General features: G+C 37.9%; 1 protein-coding gene across 8 annotated transcripts in view; it reads right to left on the reverse strand.

Annotated features, from left to right (window-relative positions):
- STRBP (spermatid perinuclear RNA binding protein) overlaps window positions 1-22347 on the reverse strand; it is a 158935-nt gene that overhangs the window by 106430 nt on the left and 30158 nt on the right. Inside the window, exon 2 of one of the 8 annotated variants that reach the window (XM_063696769.1) lies at window positions 20765-20901. The exons of 6 other annotated variants lie outside the window; for them this stretch is intronic. The gene's annotated coding sequence lies outside the window, so the exon portion shown is untranslated. Of the gene's footprint in view, window positions 1-20764; window positions 20905-22347 lie in introns of all 8 variants that reach the window. One more of the 8 variants, XM_063696770.1, reaches the window with a different exon arrangement.

Here is a 22347-nt window from a genome sequence, read left to right on the forward strand (position 1 = left end):
AGTGAGCTGAGATCGTGCCATTGCACTCCAGCCTGGGAGACAAGAGCGAAACTCCATCTCAAAAAAATAAAATAAATAAATTCAATAAATACAGTGTTGGTAACATTCTAAAATTCTATGAACAAGAAGGCCCTCAGCTTCCAAGTTCGATTCTGGATTCTTATATTTCCAAAGCACAAAGTTAGGTCTACTCGTAATGTCTGATAACAGTGAAAGAAAGATTTCGGACATCTCATTTCCCACTCCTCTGCTGAAAATTAGACTCAACCATGCTTACTCTGTAACCTACTCACAGAAATAAGATGTTTAACCCTTGGAATGAAATTTTTCAAAATACCATCCTTAACATCTTAAACCCTCCACCCTTATTCTGCATTCAACTTAAGACAGTGCCTTCTCCCACAGGAAGCGTCCTCTCATCTTGACCTGTACCGCTACCCCCTTCCTAATCCTTTGCCTGGCATGGACTGAATGAAGAAGACCTCCCATATCTCACACTGCACTAGTTTTGCCTTATGTTTTACCACTTACCAGCTCTGTAACTACATGTTCCTAGAAGGCAGATACTGTGTTTTGCTCTTGGCTGTATACCCCTAGTATAAATCACAATGCCTAGATAGTAAGCTCTCAAATAGTTGTCAAGTGAATAATCAAATGAATAAATGATTGATGACTCAATTATAATTCCTGGTACTTCAGGGTGGGAATACGTGCAACTCCTCATCATTCTTTATAGTTGGAGCACAGCTAGGCTCATAATTTACAACAGACAGTCTCGCCATAGAGATGTCTATCATGCTCCATGCAAATATATGTCGTGACCACAGCTGCTGTGCTTACTACCCTTTAGTCACTGAGAAGCAAATCCAAGCTTATCAGAGTGTACTTGAACTGAGGTCCTGACCACGATTCATTCTAAAGATGCTTTATTCTCAGATAAAGGGAACTACCCATGTAAATAGCAAACACTGCTACGATATCATGTACAATTACATGTCCCGTCTTGTAAAACTGATTGCCTTGGCAAGTGAGCCTTCATTTTTTTATCTCCCATGTTCCATAGAGTGTACAGGACACTTCACATTAATTACCTCAGTTAATATTCACATCAACTCTACAAGGTAAATGCGATACAATCAGTCTCTACTTTAAGGTTTACAAACTGAAACTCAGTTAAGTCACTTGTCCAAAGGTACACAAGGGAAAATCTACAATTTAAATCCAAGTCTGTTAGGTGCCAAAACCTATGGTTCTCTACAATTTTAAGTGCCCTCAAGTAAAAGATACCGGCCTTATCTGCTTCTCAAGATGCTATGAATCAACTAAAAATTGAGCTCCGATGTCAGGAAGAAATAATCACCCAATAACTTAAAGTCAGGCTTCCCATTTAGTATTACATATAAATACAAACTCAACCCAAAAGATAAAAGGAACCTCAAGAATCAAAGCTGCCATAATGAATGAGTTACTGATACTATCTTGTAAAAATTTAAGTCACTGTTAGAAGTTGGGTTTTTTTCAAAACAAAGTTACTCAAAATGATAGAGTAGAAGGATAATCTGACCATCTGTTAACAGGGTGGTTAAAGGTTAGGAAAACAAGATCAGAAAGAAAAAAAAGCATCTTATTCCAATAACAAACCATATGCAAAGATACTCCCTTGCCAATTTATAAGAAACACAAAGAATGTGAAAAAGAAATGGGAAAAATAATGAGACAGTATTTAAAGAATGTCTTTTCTAAGTTGTCAATGAAAACAAGGTATAAATCATTGGCAATTAGACCACAGAAGATCTGAAATACAACCTAAGAACAGCACCATGTGTTTACTTCCTCCGAAATTAAAAGCATGCCCACTTAAAGGCATATTCTCTTGTGAAATCATTCTAATCAATGCAAACAGTCACCAGATAAAGTTAAACCTCCCTTAAAACTATAATTAGCTACTAGTTAGGTTATTTTCAATAAAGGCATTTGATATAATGCTGAACTATTTTAAACTTAAACATATAAGTGGTGTCCATTCTTATTTCCCACTGTCCTTTACTGACAATATTTGAAGATGCTGGCATTCAGTATTGCAAATCCACACTGGCTTCTCTGCCACATACGTTTGCTTTTCAACTTCTTAAAGATTAATGAGCCTTCACTTAAACGCATTTCTAGCTTGTCAGTCCAGATGCTTCAATGGCTTTATACAATTTCTCTTCGAATAAAATTTTAACAGACAAGGCAGTTTTTTATTCTTTATACTTATGGTGGAAGCTTAGTTAGCATCCTCACACTACAAACAATTCCTAAAGAAATCAAATTAAACAATGCCCATAGATAATGTTTCTAAATTCAGCACCCAGCACAATTCCTACATCTTTCCTATGGCATCTTCACAGCTTCTGTCTATGATATACTGCCTTATCACAGATTTAACTAATATTACCTCCTTCCCTCTCTTCTTACTACACATTCTTAGCATAGAATGTTTTCTTCACTGTTCTTCACCATTATTTTTATAACTATAATGAGTTAGCTGAGGAGTGGACTGGGAATGATATGTAACATGTAATCAAAAACAATGCAATGAGGAAATAACCTAAATGAATTATACAGCTTATTTATACATTAAATATGACTTTTTTAAAGGACATAAATTTCCTATATAAGGTGCAGGGGTGGGAAAATATAATTTGGTTAATTATCCCATATATATTCTATTAGTGACTGGAATTATGATTAACCATGTGCCAGGCATCAGGGTGAATACTAACATACATAATCTAATTTAATAACACTAACAATAATAATAAAATGATGCCTCACATTTACATAGTGCTTACTGTTCTAAGTACGTTGCATATATCACTTCATTTATCCTTGCAACAACCCTATAAAAGAAGTACTATTATTTCCAATTCACGGATGAGGAAATAGAGGCCTGAAAAATTTAACTAGCCCACAATATAAATGAGGAAGTGACAAAGTCATAATTGAGATTCAGGTTGGAAGATAAAATCAAGCCAAGCTCTTGCCCTGTAAATAATCACTGTACCACCCCTGCCCCTAAACCATTCTACAAGGGCTCCCTATGCCCTAAAAGACAGAGAACAGGAGTTTGCAATCTCCATAATGACACACCACCTCACATACAACCTTATCTTCAACAATATTTATAAACTTCAGCTAGAACCAAATCAACCTTGCTGCCATTCCCCAAATCCATCATTCAGTCCCCATGCCTTTATTCACGTAACTTCCCCCGACCCAAAGAGTCTCTACGATTTCAATCCCACACAAACTCTGCCTGGGGTTCAGACCAAGTCCCACCTCCTTCACAGGATATTCTCTGACATATCCAGCCAATTGTAAAATTCTCTTTGCATTAAATTCTTTTAGTAATTACCACAGGCTATCACCATTTTAGCTATTAATCACATACTGCTTCATATTACAAATTGAATGTTTTCAACATGCTTTTCTCCAAACTATAAATTGAAGGTCAGAATTATGTCCCAAAATCCAGTATCCACCTCAGTTCATAGCAAAGTTATACATATAAGAGAAGCTCAATAAATACTGTTAAATTGATGAACGTGTACTTTTATTTAGTGAGACGCAGTAAGGCAAAGTGGGGAAAGTATAGGCTTTGATGTCTCACAGACTTGGATTTAAATCCACTATTTTCTAGCTGTGTGAAAGGGACAAGTTATCCAGAGTTTTTATTCTCATCTGTACTAACAACAATAAAACCTGTATTTCACAGAGTTGCTGCAAAATTTAAATGAGAGAAAAAAGACAATTACCTTCAAAGGAGGGACACACTGCCAGCTCTCAATATTAACAATGGATCCAGAAAACAGAGGAATGGGAGCTTCCCTGTGCTTAAATAACTGCCAATACACAATTCTATATCTAGTAAACACATAGCCTTCAGGAATGAATGCAAACAAATGAACTTTCTGATAAACAAAAACAGAGTATGCCACAGGTAAACCTGTATTAAAAGAAATTCTAAAGGGTATTCTTCAGGCAGAAAGAAAATTATTACAGATAAAAAATTAGAGATTCAGATGGAAAAAGAGCAAATAAAGTGGTAAGCATATGGGTAAATCTAAGTGAATATGAACAGTTATAACATTATTTTTAAAATGACAAATATTATTTAATACAGTGATGCATCTCTTAACAAAAGTGATACAACTTAAGAAATGTGTCACTAGGCAATTTCATCACTGTGTTACATCATAAAGTGTACTTACACAAACCTAGATGTTATAGCCTTCTATACACCTAGGTTATTACAGCCTATTGCTTCTAGGCTACAAACCTGTACAGCAAGTTATTCTACCAAATACGGTTGTAGGCAACTGTAACACAATCTAAATGTATCCACACACAGAAAAAGTACAGTAAAAACATGATATAATCTCATGGGACCACTGTACATTGTACAAGCAGTCTGTCATTGAAACTTCATTGTGCAGTGAATGACTAAACTTGTGGGCTTAAATGTATACAATAATGTAAACAACTAAAATGGCATGTAGGTGGAAAACAGGGTAAAGGAAGTTAAAGTATTCTAAGATGCAGACATTGTCAGTACTACCAGTTACCAATTAACAATAGACTCCAACAAGTCAACAATGTTATCACTGTATTTTCTAAGAAACCCACTAGCAGGACTGTATAACTAACTTCCAAATAACTGAGGAGAAAACATGATTTATTTTTTAAAATACCCCAGTACAATGCCACTTCCTTTCAAAGTAGGAAGAAATAACTTTTCAAAAATGAAGAAACCAAGACTTAGCAGGGTTAAGTGACTTCCAAGTTGCAGAGCTAGTATGCAGGATTGGAATTTGAAATCAGGTCTGTCTAGCTCCAAAATTTATATTATTTCCATGACATCATGTTAATTCTTGGTGGAAAAAGCAAAATGACCAACTGACAATAAAATAGAGACGTTTGTTTTTTGTTTATAGAGATTTTTTTTTAAGGTAGTGGAAAGAATAATTAGAGACAGAAAACAACAAAGAATTTTTAAAAAAGAGAAAAGGAGGAGCTAAGCTGGGTGAAGCGTTGGGTCTCTCGGGCCTGCCTGTGTTTCAGGTCATAATCTCCTTCATCTTGGCTACAACATGCTCCTACTAAGGGGTGCCCCTTTCCTACCATGACTCCGGAGAGCCCTTCCTCCCAAAGACCCTCTCTGTCCCTTTGCCATTCCTCCCACATCTTGCCACTCACATCCTCCACGGGTGGTGGCAAAAGACAGAATAGGCATGCTCTTCACGCTCTATCAGTAACCAGCTGATGTGTCCTCAGACAAGTCTCCCTGGGTCGCACTTTCCCCATTTGTAAAAACGAGGGGTTGGATTAGAAGATCTCTTAAGACCCTTCAGAGTCATATTTTATTATCAATTAACTGTTAAAAATCTACACTTTGAAAACAGGAAAATTAAAAGACTATTACAATTAACACTTGTGTACTCTTCATTTAGGTTCATCAATAGTTAACGTTTTGCTACATTTGCTGTATCTCTGTGTTTTGTGAAACCATTTGAAAGTAAGTTGCAGACATCTTGACTTCACCCCTAAATAAATACTTCAGTGTCTTTTTTAAGAATCCAGGCCAAGGGTTTTATAGAACGCTCCACATTCTGATTTCTCTGATTGTTTCTTCATTTCCGGCAATGATTTAAACAAAGGTGATGTTGCATAGCTCTTACTGCATCAAGTCAGGGGGTACTTGATACCAGCTCCTTGATCTTAAGTTTTAGTCACTTCATTAAGGTGGTGAATGACAGATCTCTATATTGTAAAATTATTTTCCCTTTATTAAGTAGAAAGTAATCTGTAAAGTGATACTTTGAGACTGTGTAAATATTTGCTTCTCCCAACAGTCTTTCACCTAATAGTTATGGCATCCAGTGATCGTCCTTATCTGAACCAGATTATTATGTGGGGTATACAAAACGGTGATTTTCTAATTATATAATTCCTTTTACATTTATCACCTGGCAATCTTCTGCAAAGAAGATTTCGCTTTTCTCTCTTTCTCTTCACCTCCCTTCCTACCCCTCTCCTCGCTCTTTCCTTCTCTTTCTCACTATGAAATCATGGCAGTGTTTTCTTTTTTTTTTTCTTCCACTCAATGTCTATTACCATTTTGTAATGTTCAAGTTGTCTCAAATTTGGCCTGTGGTAGCCTTTACAAGTGAGTTCCTGTGTTCTTCAGACATGTGCCCCGAGCCTTTCACAGCTCCCTTGCTTTTTGACACAAGATGTTCCAGACTTAGACAGCACTCTTCTGGTCCCACACCTGGAATCAGCCACTTCTCCAAGGTTCCTTTTAGTGGCAAATGGTATTAAAAAAACAATATATGGGCACTAGATATGCTCATCTCTGCTGGCTGTCATTGCTTCTAGGCCCTTTCAGTCAATAGAGCAAGTAAATATTTTTAAAACCATGAGTTCAACAAATTACTAATATCACAAATAAAAGAGGAGCCATCTATACTAAACTGTTGGGAATTAAAAAGATAATCAAGGAGTACTATGAACAATTCTATGGCCACTGATTGATAACTTCAGTAAAATGTATCAATTCCTTGCAAAGGCATACTCTTTCGAAGGTCACAGTAGAAACACAGATCATCAGAATAAGCCTATGCCTCTTAAAGAAGTTGAATTAACATTAAGAATATTCCAAAAGCAGAAGGCACCAAACCCAGATGGTTTCTCTTATGAAATCTACCAAATTTTAGGAATCACAATCTACTTTTACAATATGATCCAAAAATTGTGCTTAAGTATTTACCCAGTTGACCTGCACAGGAACGTTTATGACAGCTTTATTTATAATCACCAGAACTGGAAGCAAAAAAGATGTCTTTCGAGGCGAATACCAAAAAAAAAAAAATGCAACTGATAGCAATATTATTCAGTGATTTAATGGAGTTCACCATCAAAGCATAAAAAAGACATGAAGGAAGCTCAGATAGATAGATGATAGATAGATAGACGATAGACAGACAGACAGACAGACAGACAGATAGATAAAATAAGCTCATCTAAAAAAAGCTATGTAATATATTATTCCAACTATATGACATTCCAGAAAGGGCAGAACTAAAGACAATAAAAATATCAATAGTTGCCAAGATTCCTGGAGAAAGAGGACAGAGATTAATAAGTGGAAACGGGATTTTTAGAGCATGAAAGTATTCTTTATGAGACCATAATGGTAACCACAACATTATAAATATTTCAAAATTCACAGAACTGTATAACAGAATGAACATTATGCAAATTATACTTTAAATAATAACGTATCAATATTTGCTCATTAATTTTAGCAAATGTGCCAACAGTAATGTAAGATGTTAAAAATAGGTGGAATTATGAGGTGGGAGTGAGGGGATAGAATGATATGAAAACTTTTTGTATTACATGCTCAATTTTTATGTCAATCTAAAACTCTCCAGTTAAAGAAATACATTAGTTTTCAAAATAATAATATAGTACCACTGTTTCAGGGAGATCTCTTCATGCTAATGTTCAACAATCAGGTAATATCTAGACATTAGCTCAAAACATTATTATTAAATGTGAAGCAAAATTGGAAAAAAGAAACACAAAAGCATGAGTTCATATAGATAATTCCAATTCAACGTTACAATTTTTTTTTATGAACCTCTTGGATTTTTTTCCTCTTCCACTAAAAATCTTGATTCTTAGTATTTATTTATATTCATATATGTGCTTTATAATTAACAGAAATTACAGGGAACAGTTCAACATTTCTTTGAGGGATAAGCTCTCAGAGGCAAGAAGCCACTTTATTAATGGTTTATTTTTTACTTCTGACACAGGCAGAACCAAAGGTGCTAGAGTAGAGCAACAAAGTAGAAGCAAAGAAGAGTATGCAAGGTGCTCCAGAGATACTATAGTCAGAAAAATTCCACATGGATTTACACTGGCAGAATTACACTTCACAACATGTTTCAAAATTCCGAGTTCCACAAAATTCAAATGCCACAAAACAAAATACACAGTGAATAAAAAAGAAAACATCTACTCATATTTATAAATTAGCTCTAATCTTTACAAGGTGGAGCCCCATTTTATACAGAAACTAAAAACTTAGAGATTAAGCTAACCAAATTCACACCCACTCACGCCTTGTCTAATCTTGTCTCCAATCATGGGCCCAAATCTTTTTTGTAACTATTTCCTAACAGCTGGACACACCTGTAACAAAAACACAATTCTTCACTCACAGAACAAAACAGCTTTCATTAACTCTCTCGCAGTTTAGGAACTAAACAGGGCTACCTATTACCTCCTGAATCAGATTCCACCTGACTTAATTCAACCCTATCACCCATTGTTCCCATCACTTCTAATTCCAGTCAGACCAGTGAGTTATCTGTTCTAAAAAATGCCAAGATAATTCCCACCCACAGACATACTCTCGATTCATCTTTTCACGCAACTTTCACAGAGCATTTACTACGTGTTCTAGGCCTGTACTCGGTACTAAGAGGAGAAAGATAAAACAAGAAATCCCACCTCAAAGAGTTAATAACATTATAGGAAAGAGATACTTGTAACTGATTAGGTAGACTCAAACAAGTACTATACTGGGGTACAAAGTCCTATTGAAAACAGAGGAAGATGTCAAAAAGAAGTGACCAAATGGAACTTACATGTACTGCTGGTAGTAGTGGAAAGTGAAAAAAAGATACTTAAAACTTTTCAGCAGACTCTCCTAAAGCTGAACATACACAGAACCCATGACCCGTTAGTTTCACTCCATGTTACATACCTACAGAAACATATATACTTAAACCAGAGGACGTGCAAATATGTTCATAGCAGTACTTACTTGCATTAGTCAAAAACTGGAAATAGCTTATGTGTCCATCAATAGTACAATGGATAGTGTTATACTCACACAATGAAACAATATGAAATCAACAAAAAATGAAGTCCACAAATATTGAAAGAAATGCTGAAAGAAAGAAACCATACACACACAATTTTGATTACATAAAGTTTGAAAACAGGCAAAACTAGTCAAAACCAGTGATTCAGTGGTGGAGTGGGGAGTGTGCAGTGATGAAGATGAGGACACGGGAGAAGTTTCTGGGTGCTGGCAACGTTCTATTTCTTCTGGGTACCGGTTATAAGGATGAATTCACTTCAAGAAAATTCATCAAGCTATACACACTTATGATTTATGTAGTTTGTTTTACACTTTAACAAAAATTTTACTTACAAAAGACAGATGGGGAAAAAGGAAAACAGAAAAGTAAACTAGCATTTATATTCTAGTAAGTTCCTAGACACCATGGAAATTATTCTATCTAATCACAGCCACCTCTGGAGGTTGTGGTATACACGTGTTATTTCCTTTTTCAGCCCCACATCTGAATCCTCTTTCCCATGTTTGGGGAATCCCCTACCCTTTGAGGCAGCGCCTACCTCCAGATGGTGATTCAAAAGCAAATGACTCAAAGAAGCTGGGTCCTCAGAAAATCTATTCTGGCAAGTGAAAGCAGCAAGCACAGCAGCTTCATCCAGTTTCCAGAGACAGTAATTCTACCTACAGTGTCTAGCACCCCCTGATGGTATTGGCGATTCAACCTCGTCTGTGCCTAGAATCTTGTTCCTGGATGCTAACTTCTCAGCCTATTTCTCCAGCCCTCCAAGAGATTCTGTGAGCCACCTAACACCCTGTTCGTAAGTTCCTTTCCCAGACTCAATTTCTGTTGCTCACAACTAAAAGTCTTGACTATTACCCCATTTGATAAATGTGAAAAAAAACTAATAACTTTGAAAAAGTTTGGTGGTTTTTTATAAAGTTAAATTCACTTATCATACAATCCAGCATTCCCACACCCAAGGTATTTGCCCAACAGAAATGAAAATGTTTATAGCAAATTTACTCATAATGGCCAAAAACTAGAAATAACCCCCAAATCCATCAACTGGTAAATGAATAAACTGTGGTAAATCCATACACTGGAATACTTCTGGGCAATAAAAAGAAATGCACTCCTGATACATGCAATTACACAGATGCATCTCGAAAGCACAGAGGCTAAATGAAAGAGGTTTGACTAAAAATGAGTCACACTTAAGAAATCAGATCAATGGTTTCCAGGAGCAGGAGGTGAAGAGAGGGAACTGACTACATGGCACTGAAAGGAACGTTTTGTAGTAATGGAAATATCTTGATGGTGGTTACATGACTAAGTCTGTCAAAATTCATAGAACCATATATTCAAAAAAATGTATTTTACTATATTCAAAGTATACGTCAATAAAAATGACTTTTTTATTATTAAAAGGGACTCAAGAATGGCCAGAAATCTTCCTCAAGGTCACATATATACTAAGCAGATTCAAACTCAGGTTCTAATTCAGATGCCATGCCTTGAAGGTTAAAGAGATCTTGCTAAAGGCACAGAAAAGAGAAGATTGGGAAAGATAAGGGAAACTAAGTTGTCCTTTTCTCCCCAAAACGTAATCAAAATTTTTCAAGGCCTGCCTCAGACCCCCACCTCTGCCATACAGCCATCCATTTACTTATTCCACAAATATATCTTGAATGGTTACTATGTGCCATGCACTGTGACACTTTGGGTTACATCTGTAAACAAAACAGAAATCCCTGCCCTCATGGAGCTTCAGCTTAGTGGCGTTGGGGAGTGAGGGGGTGGCGGGGTGGGGAGGAAGAGCAATGTATCACTGTCTTAGTCCATTTTATGCTATTATAACAGAATCCCACAGATTTGGTAATTTATAATGAATAAAAATATATTTGGCTCATGGTTCTGGAGTCTTGGAAATCCAAGACTAAGGGGCCACATCTAGTGAGAGCTTTCTTGCCACGTCATAACATGGTGGAAGGCATCACATGAGCGAGAGAAAGAGATCTAATTCGCAGCCTCAAGTTCTTTTATAATCAGCATTAATCCATTCGTGAGAGTAAATTCCTCATGATCTAAACACGTCCTACTAGGTCTCACCTCCCCAAGTTGCTGCGGGGATTAAGTTTCCAACATGTGCTTTTTGGGAGACGCATTCAAATCATGGCAATCATAAACATAAGTCAATAATGTACTCAATCAATGTTAAATGTTATGCAAAAATTTAAAAGAGGAGAATAAGAGGAATCCAGAATGTGGGAGGAGCAAGTTACATAATTAAAGGTAACTAGGGTAAGCTTACTGAATATGGTGAGCTTTGAGGAGATCTGAAAATGGTAAAGAACATTTCCAACAGAAAGAACATCAAGTGCAAAGGCCCTGAGTCTAACACACACCTGTTTGAAGAACAGCAAGGAGGTGAATACAGTAAGCCAAAGGATAACAACAACAGATGTGGTCAGAGAGGTAACAGGGTCAGATGAAGTAGGGCCTAATTTGGCTGTTACTGAGTGAAACAGGGAGGCAATGCAGGGTTTTGAGCAGAAAATGCATATGACCTGACATATTTATCGTTTTCTCTTTTTTTTTTTTTTTTTTGAGACAGAGTCTCACTCTGTGGCTCAGGCTGGAGTGCAGTGGCGCAATCTTGGCTCACTGCAACCTCCGCCTCCCAGGTTCAAGCTGTTCTTGAGCCTCAGCCTCCCAAGTAGGTGGGATTACAGGTATGCACCCCACACCTGGCTAATTTTTGTATTTTTAGTAGAGACAGGGTTTCACCATGTTGGCCAGGCTGGTCTCAAACTCCCAACCTCAGGTCATTCACCCACCTCAGCCTCTCAAAGTGCTGGGATTACAGGCCACTGCACCCGGCCTGATGTGACATATTTCTAAAGGATTATTCTGGCTACTGTGTTGAGCTAGACTGTTGGAGGTAAAGATACAGCAGAGGATCTAATTAGAAATCCATCACAACGATGCAGGTGAGACATGATAATCAGACGAGGGTAATGGCAACGGCAGAGATGGTAAGAAGTGTTACGACACTGCAGATATTTTAAGGTGAGGTCAACGAGACTTCCTAGCAGATTGGATGTGGGATGTGAGAAAAGGAGTGTAGGTTAACTCCATCGGTTTTGGCCTAAACAACTGGAGGATGGCATTGCCTTGATCAGAGATGGGGAGACCTATGGGTGGCACATATTTTTAAAGAAAGAAAAGGAGTTGGGTTTTAGACATGTTCCATTTAAAATGTCTAACATCCTGGCGGGCAGGCAGCTGGACACATGGCTCGGAAGGACAAAAAGAAGAGATCTAGGTTAGAGATATCAACTTGGGAGCCAGTTCAAGGATAGTACTTAAAGATGTGTAAGTCTAGATAAAGATCCCCAATGGACACGCCAATTTTTAAAGGAAGGAGAAAAAGGAGTAAATCACAAAGGAAACTGACAAGGATTGACCAATAAAATGTGTGTGTGGGGTTGGGGGACAGGGGGAGCTGCACACAACATGCAGTATCCTGGAAGCCAAAAATGAATAAAGTGTATTACGGAGGAATGAATAATTAATTGTGTCAAATGCTGGGCATAGGTCAAACAAAATGAGGACTGTGAACTGACTGTTGAATTTAGGCACTTTGATGTTACTAATGACCTTGTCAAGGGCACATTCAGCTAAGAAGTTTGGGAAATAGAGGAAAAACCTGATTAAAGTTGGCTTAAGAGAGAACAAGATGAAGAAACTCGAACTCTGGTGGAAATGTAAAATGGTACAGTCATTTTTGAAAAACAATTTGGCAGTTCCTCAAAATGTTAAACACAGGGCTATAATATGACCCAGAAAGTCTACCCTACTAAGTATGTACCCAAGATAATTGAAAAGATACATCCACACAAAAATCTGAACACAAATGTTCACGGCGGCATTTTTTGTAACAGCCAAAATGTGGAACCACCTAAATGTCCATCCACTGATGAATGCACAAACAAAATGTGGCATATTCATAAATGGAATATTAGCCATAAAAAGGAATGAAACACTCATACATGTTATAATATGCATGAACCTTGAAAACATTATGCTAAGGGAAAGAAGCTAGTCACAAAAGACCACATATTGTATGATTCCATTTACGTGAAACATCCAGAATAGGCAAATCCACACAGACAGAAAGTAGATTAGTAGCTGCCAGGAACTGGAGGAAGGGTGAAACAGGGAGCGGCCACTAAGGGGTACAGAGTTTCTTTTTCAATGATGAAAATGTTCTGGAATTGAGACAGTGGTGATGGATGCACGACTCTGTAAATATACTAAAAACCACTGAATTGTACATTTTAAATAGCGAATTTTAGGGCATGTGAATTATATCTCAATAAAGAAATAGAAGAGGGATCATATGAGGAAGGAAATTAAAAACAGTTGAATAGAGACTACTTCTAGATGTTTCACTACAAAGAAGGGCAAAGAAATGAGACAGTAGCTGGCAATCAAAGTGGGATCAAGTATGTTTAACACTGGAAGAATAACATGTTTAAATGTTGATGAATGATCCAACAGAAAACAAAATATTAATGATGCAGGAAAATCTGGAGGGGGATTCTCAGGGCAATATCCTTGAGTAGTTGATAGAGGATAATATCTAATACACAAGTGAAGAGCTTGTTTTTGATAGAAGCACATGTAGTTTATCTATGGTGAGAGGAATGAGGGCAGAAGGCACAAGTACATGCTTCAATTTCCTTAGTGAAGTAAGAAGCAAGGTCATCAGTTGAATGGGAGAGAGGGTATTATGGATTTTAAAAGGAAGGGATCGGAGTAATCAAACAACTGTCTAACAGAGTGACAGAGTGAATGGGCCAGGTACATATGATTGCCTAGGAGCATTAAGGACCCATTTGAGGTTCAAGGTTATGAATTTTAAAAAATAAATAAGATCATTCAGCATAGGGTGTATGAAGGCATGTGTTTTCCAGCTATGTTCAGATGCACAGGTACAGGTGCAGGTTAGGGGGAGAGTCAGAGTTAACCAGGGTTGTAAGTTTTGCCAAGTAAGTATGATTAAAGTGTGGGACTATACAGACTATACAGAGGAGTTAGCATAATGACTATGGAATTTAAGCTGAGTGAGGAAGGGAATGTGAACATCAAGGATATAAAGGACGATGAAAAAGCAGTAGGAACAACAGATCTGGGGTCCATGGTCTGACAGATGTCCACAGAAAATAAGATCACTAGATGAATGGAGCTCAAGAAAATAGGAGGCCAATGTGTTGCAAGAATCATTCTTTACACTCAAGCGCAAGAAATAATTCCAGTCTCCGAGCAGCAACTGTATTCTTATAATTATCACATAACTTGACATTGAATTGTCATTTACACAGCCTTCCCCAACCCAAACACTGGCAAACCTAGTGCAAGTCCCATGCATTTTTGTCTATTTTATCTAGTTACTTATTTAGTAACTTACATACATTTCCTAATACACTTCTGGGAAGATAGTAAGTGCTAATAAATACTTATTGATGGATACAGATACAGGACCCTGAGGACAGACAAGTAAGCAACTGTCCTTTCCGTATCAGATACATCACAGACAGCTGCTCACCATTTACAGCTATCTGCCTCCCAGACTACATCACCCAATTCATTTACCAATCACTGTCTTTCATATTTATTTTTCAAAGACACTGTAGGTGATGAGGCAATCTATGTTTGGCTGCAAAAGCTATACACTATTAATAATTAAAACTAGGTAAGACATGGCCATTTCAGTTAATCACAGGAAAGTTCCTGTTTTAAAACTGCTTTAACTAAACAGCTTGTGTCTTCCACATACTTTTTTCAAGAACACATGTGCATCATTATTTTAATGAAAAGCGTACACACTTTTTAAAATTTCTGGTATTAGTAGGGGGAAAGCACAGGGTATAATAATTGTACCCAAAACAAAAAGATTAAACCTATATTGAGTTCTAAAGCAATTACAAAATCCTCTTTGCAGAACTCTGTCAGTAACAGACTGTAGGGAGTAAGTGATCTTTCTGTAACCCAGTGGTTCTTCAACTCTGTGTATTATAAGAAAATGCACAGGGAGCTTTTTAAGCTAGACATGGTACCCTCACACCCCTAGAGGTCAATTTAATTAATCTGGGGTGGGATCCAGGTTATCAATATTTTTTTTTTAACTCTACAGAGATTTTAATGTACAACGAGGCCTGAGAACTACAGACCTAACCTAATCCTTTCACCTGTTATTAGCAGCCTATACTCCTCTATTGCACTTCCAATTTTACTGCACTTCCAACTGCCTTCCACACATCTCCATCTGGAGGGTTGACTCCAAATGTAAAAGTCCAATCCTAAAGTCAGTATCTTCTTTCCCAAACTTATTTTCTCTTGTTCCTTTCTGGTCTTTTAGATTGTGAAATATAACTTACAGATGGAAAAATGCATAAAACATATAAGCGCAATTTAATAATCCTTAAACAGTACCCTTGTAGTTATCAGCCAAATCAAGAAATATAACACTGCCAGCACCACAGTCTCCCATATTTCTTATCTTGGCTAGTATACCAATTAATCCAGTTACTCAAGTCAGGAGACCAGGGATATCATCTTAAGATTCCTCCCCTTCTCCTGACATCAAATAAATCACAAGTACTAAAGATTTTACTACCAAATTCTCTCCCCTCCTCTTTTTTACTGCCATTTTCTTAGTCTAAGCTCTCAAAAGATTTTCTGTCTCTGCCCCACTTGCCTCCAGTTCATTCCATGAAATGATCTCTTAAGGAAATAAATCTGTCACCCACCTTCCCTGACTCCCCATATCTTAACAAGATAGAGTTCTTCATAAACTGGCCTGGATCTCCCTCTCTCTGGTCTCTAATGAACCTACCCCACTTCAAAACTTATACTGCGAATGTGCCAATCTCCTTACAGTTACCTAAACACACTATGCCATTTCCTATCTTTCTCCTATATCCTTCCTTCCCACTGTTGTACTTGAATTCATCTTTCAAAACCCAACTTAGCCAGCTGGATGCAGTGGCTCACACCCGTAATCACAGCACTTTGGGAGGCTGAGGCAGGTGGATCACTTGAGGTCGGGAATTTGAGACCAGCCTGGACAACATGGTGAAACCTCGGCTCTACTAAAAATACAAAAATTAGCCAGGCTTGGTGGTACATGCTTGAAATTCCAGCTACTTGGGAGGCTGACGCAGGAGAATCACTTGAACCAGGAGGCGGAGGTTGCAGTGAGCCGAAATCACACCACTGCACTCCAGCCTGGGTGACAGAGTAAGACTCCATCTCAAAAAAAAACAAACAAAAAAACCTTAGCCGACAATTTCTCCAGGAAGCTGATCCTGCCCCTATTCCATCTATTTCTATAGCCTGTTCTTGTCTGTACCAGTATTTATCACATTGTAGTTATAAACCATTTTTAGTGTCAGCCCAGGTTACAACAGCCCCATACTTGTTCTGGGAATTGTCTCTTCCATCCCTCCTACTTCATTCCATTCACAAAAGTGAGCTTCCAACAGCTCAGCCCTCAGGCAAGCTGAACCAGGGTGGGGCCAGATTCTACCTCCCAGGAATTTGGAATGAAATTAACAGAGAAAACTGGTATGTCTATGTGGCTGAGAACTGTTAGATGTAAAATAAAAGCTCTAGGGACAGCCATGTTCTACCATTTGTACTAAAAAGAGAAAAAAGTACATCTTCGAAGAAAAAGAACGAAATGGGCAGAGTTAGGAAAAAACAGTCCTGTGAGCCTTCTGGTTCTTGGTTCCAGCCCTTCCCAAAGCCCCACTGAATTCCTGCCCTCAGGTTCTGTAAGGAAGACCGATTATCTGTAGAAGACAGCTGATTCTTATTTGCAACTAAAAGCTCCAAATAAAACACTACTTTTTTAGACATCTCTTCTATTTATCCTACTAGCACCATGAAGGCAGAAACTGTGTCTTACTCATCTCTCTATCTGCAAGACTAGCAAAGACCCTGAAAAATGCCAGATGCTCAATTAATGACTGTCATCCATGGCACACTAACAGTTATACATTTTTATGTATGTAAATTTTTTCCTCCTTTTTAAAGACAGGGTCTTGCTTTGTCATCTATGCTGGGAGTGCAGTGGCGTGAACATAGCTCGCGGCAGCCTAGTACTCCTGGGCTCAAGTGATCCTCTCACATCAGCTTCCCAAGTAGCTGGACTACAGGCACATACCACCACATCTGGCTAATTTCTTTATTTTTTTAGAGATGGGGGGTCTCACTATGTTGCCCAGGCTAGTCTCAAACCCCTGGGCTCAAGCAATCCTCCCGCATCAGCTTCCCAAGAGTCATTAGGGTTACAGGCCTGAGCCCCTATGCCAGGCTTATGTATATAAATTTGAACTTTAAGAAGCCTTAACAAGTATTAAACTCCAGCTAATTATTTGCATGTCAAAATGTTTACGGGTAAACTGTAAGGATGTCTGCAGCTTATTTTGAAATGAAGCAAAAAGTAAGATGTAATGAAGGTTAAATAGTGGAGTGAATAGATGCATAGATGTAAGATACAGTTAATGAAAGATAATGTTAATTGCAGAATATAGGCTGCGCTAATTGCAGAATACAGGCTGCACTAATTGTGGAATATATGGAGGTTCACTATACAATTCTTCCAACTTTTTGCATGTTTAAGCTTTTTCATAATAAAATGTTTGGAGAAAAATGTAACAGCAATACATCTGCATTGATTTACATGGGAAAGTCTACATAAATAAACATGCTCATGTTAGCTCATTTCACTGCCATCTGCCATGAAATGGGAATTCAAAGAACTTTAATAATAGGTGACTCTCCTTTCATTGCACAGTACATTTTCAAAGTCTTTTGTCTTTTCAGTTCACATGCTTCTTTTAAAGTGACAACAGCGAGGCACAATTAAAATGTAAAACTAGGCCGGGCGTGGTGGCTCACGCCTGTAATACCAGCACTTTGGGAGGCCAAGGCAGGCAGATCACGAGGTCAGGAGATTGAGACCATCCTGGCTAATACGGTGAAACCCCGTCTCTACTAAAAATACAAAAAAATTAGCCAGGCGTGGTGGCGGGCGCCTGTAGTCCCAGCTACTCAGGAGGCTGAGGCAGGAGAATGGCATGAACCCGGGAGGCAGAGTTTGTAGTGAGCAGAGATCACACCACTGCACTCCAGCCTGGGCGACAAAGCGAGACGCCGTGTCAAAAAAAAAAGTAAAACTAAATACTTCTAATTTCATGTCTCCTTTAAAACTAGTTTTGGAAAACATTAAAATTAGATAGGCTAATTCAAACCAGTTTTCTGTTACCAAGACTATTCACAAGACAAAAAAAAAAAAGAGCTGGCAACTTTAATACTGTTAAGTTTCTCTTCACAAGACAGAAAAAACTGAGAATCACAGACTGTTAAAACTGGTCAAAAAGACTAATACTGTACAGGATCCTTACTTCCCAAAAAGAAAACTAAGACCCAGAGAGGTAAAATATCCTGCCCAAGACCACCAAGTAACTTTGTAGCAAGGCTCAGACTCAAATCCTGGACTTATCACTAAAAATCTAGTGTTCTTCCCATCCTAGTTTGTAGTCTTAAATCCTGTTTTGTTTTGTTTTTTCAAAAGTAATAGTATATAAAGTGCCTAGTCTCAGCATAAACATTTTGTATTTGTTCAGGCCGAGCGAGGTGGCTGATGCCTGTAATCCTAGCACATTGGGAAGTTGAGGGAAGCAGATCACTTGAGGTCAGGAGTTCAAGACCAGCCTGGCCAAGATGGTAAAACCCTACCTCTACTAAAAATACAAAAATTAGCCAGGCATGGGGGTGCACACCTGTTATCCCAGCTACCTGGGAGGCCAAGGCAGGAGACTCGCTTGAACTTGGGAGGCAGAGGTCGCAGTCAGCTGAGATCGTGCCACTGCACTCCAGCCTGGGCAACACAGACTCCATCTCAAAAAATAAAAATAAATTTAAAAAAATTTTTTTTGTATCTGTTCAACTGGCTTTTTTTTTGCGGGGGGGGTACTGGGTATTCAGGTTATAAATACAAGTGAACACCGGAAACACATTACAACCAGTATTCAAATGACATACCTTATGTAACCACTGTAACTGAACTTCACTAAAATGACCTGAAAGTGTTTTTCCATCAATTTAGGCAAATAAAGAGGCAATGACAGAATTTTAACAACACACTTGCCAGCATTCCTTGTCTGTGGTAGAAGGCCAAAATCTTGCATGTAACTTTTCTAAAAAGTAGGTAACACAAAGCTACAGAAGTTGAAGGATAAGCCTTTTTTAATTCAGGTTTTTTTTTTCATTTTGCAAATAAATCAATATGTGTATGTTAAAATAATGGATTACAGAGATACAGATAACTGTATCCTTGCAAAACCACTGAAAGAATGCTAGTCCCAGTTAGACTTCACTGAACTTATGATACAACCACTTTTATTTCTATTGTGATTGTCAGACAACTGAAAATCTAATTAAAATCTGTATGAACTAAGAGCAACTTCAGCAAAAAAAAAAAAAAAAAGTTATCCCAAAGACAACTGAAAATCTAAGTAGAATCTGGATGAAGAGACAACTTCAGCAAAAAAAAAAAAAGTTATCCCAGAGAGCTATTGGTTGGTCATTAACCACATGCAAAAAGAATGGCACTCTGTCTGATCTCTTCCCTTTCATAGCAAAACTGAAGCTGTAAAGAATGTCTAAAGCGTAGTCTATGGAAAATTAAATTGAAGTCATGTTATTTCTATCTATTAAAATTCAGCTATACTAAAGTCACTTCTGAAATGATTTAGGAATAGAGTGCTCAGCAAAATAAACTTCCAAGAAAAATAATCAAAAATAAGAACACCAGAATGAGTTTGCTACCTGTTATATTAAAATAGGAATGTGTAAAAGGCTCCATCTTACTTTCTGATTAATAATCCATCTGCACAAATACTTAATATGTGTCATAGTCCACAGCTTCCAATCTCTAAATCAGATTATCACAAACTCTACAACTTAACATGCACTAGCAAGAACATTTCAACACACTTTGAATACAAAAATACTCAAAATACTGAGGAATGGTACCTTACCTTCTAGTGTCAGCAAGGAGAAAGGACTCCTCCAGCTGCTCTAAAGTAGAAAATGTTCCCAATTTCTTGAGTACCATATAGTATAAAGTGGTTTTATCACATAGTACAGCAAAATTATTGGTGAAATTATATGAACACTGTATTTCACAATACATGCTACTTACTAAGAAGAAACATTAAGTGCCCCAATATTTAATTTCTATTTTTATTTCCTATTTTATTTCTATTTCATTTGCTCATTTTACATGTCACTTTACCGTAAGCAAGTCTATAAAAGTATAATTTTTAAAGAGAGTAAAATCTCTGCTACCCGGTATTACATAAACTGACATATCTAAAACATGGTGTCATTTGTGAACATCATGATGACAGTCAGGCAATACAAGTTCTTAATGTACTTTCTGAATCTTCAAAATGAGATCAAATTATCAATAATTCTCATCAAATGATAGTAATTTGCCAGCATAGTATATTGGACATTGGTGATATTAGACACCCTAAGAAATGATACAAGAGTAATGACCACAGTAAATATAAAAATTGAATAGAATTTTCTAAAAAAAAAAAAAAAAAGTGTGTCATACAAACTTCACTGACTCTGGAGCCATGATGTCTGGATTTGAGTCCCAGCTCTTCAACTTTCTAGCTGGTTTCATTCAATGTTTAACCACCCATGTCTCGATTTTCTCCTTTACAAAAGGAATACCATCACTTACTTTATCTACTTACCTTTATAAGAAGCAACAGTTGAGGCCAGGCACAGTGGCTCGTGCCTGTAATCCCAGCACCTTGGGAGGCTGAGGCAGGCAGATCACTTGCGTTCAGGAGTCCGAGACCAGCCAGGTCAACATGGCAAAACCCCGTCTCTACTAAAAATACAAAAATTAGCTGGGCATGGTGGCGCACACCTGTAATTCCAGCTACTCGGGAGGCTGAGGCAGGAGAATCACTTGAACCCAGGAGGCAGAGGTTGTAGTACAGAGCCAAGATTGAGCCTCTGCACTCCAGCCTGGGCAACAGAGCCAGGCTCCATCTCAACAACAACAACAAAAAAGCAAGAGTTGAATGTGTGTAATAATACTTTGCAAACCGCAGCAGTGAGCTATTCTAACATTCCTACTGAAATCTACAGTGTTACAGCTGCGGCAGAAAATTGCTAACTACCAAAATCCACCCTGTTTCTTCCAAATAACAGAGCTGTAGCTAGGACAAGGCTCTCACCTTTACATTCTGTAACTGAAAATGCACTCCCAAGAACATTTCAACACTGATGAAATACTCAAAATAGTACAGAATGACACCTTACCTCTTAGTGTCAGCAAAGAGAAAGAACACTCCAATTCCCAATCCCCTGCAGCTAGATGAGGCAATGAGACTAAGCCTTCAGCAATGGGAGGAGAAATTATATTTGTACAACTTTCACCTCACTTGCTTAAGACAAAATTTCTTACCCTGTGCTTCCAACAAGAACAACCTTGAAAGCTGTGCATTCGAGATGATACAGTCACCATTCACCTACGTCCCCAAATGCCTGCATAAAGGACAGCCACATGCTGATGTGGAACACCTGCTCTCAACTATTGTGCACTGAATTCTGGGGTTTCAGCCATTGTATTTCAGGGCTCTATTTCAGCAACTGGGTTACTTAAGTAATACAATGGCAAACCCCTTACAGCGGGAGAAAGGTGCAACTATAAAATCCCAAAGAGGCACAAGCTTTTAATGCCTTCACACAAGGTAACACATAAAAAGTAAAGTTCTCAATAGGACAGTTTCCCAGAAAGGTGTTACCTCAGGGGAGTGTTAAAGCATAGTAGATAAGAGAATAGGCCCTAAAGTCAGATTGCCTGGGTTCAAATCCCTTCTCCACCACTTGCCACCTGTGTAACCTTGAGATCAGAACTTAACCTTTCTGTCTCTGTAAAATGAGAATAAAAGCAGGACTCACCTCACTTAATTGCTGTGATGTTTAAATGAAAAGAAAACTCCACAGTTTAAAGCTGCTTAGCAAAGTGCATAGCACACAGCAGTAACAGTAAACGTTAGCATTTCTTATTTAAAATCTGGCCAAATGAGGTAGCTCACGCCAGTAATCCCAGCACTTTGGGAGACCAAGACTGGAGGATTGCTTGACGCCAGGAATTCAAGACCAGCCTAGGCAACATAGCAAGACTCCCATTTCTAAAAAATACAATAAAAGAATACATGATACTGCACAATTTCAGTGAGGTGACCACGTATCAATAAGGCTACCAGAATGCTAACAAAGATTCTCTACAACCTACTTGGTGGTGCAAAATGTTCTAGGAGAT

This window comes from Gorilla gorilla, chromosome 13 (genome assembly GCF_029281585.2).
Source record: "Gorilla gorilla gorilla isolate KB3781 chromosome 13, NHGRI_mGorGor1-v2.1_pri, whole genome shotgun sequence".
Lineage (NCBI taxonomy): Eukaryota > Metazoa > Chordata > Mammalia > Primates > Hominidae > Gorilla > Gorilla gorilla.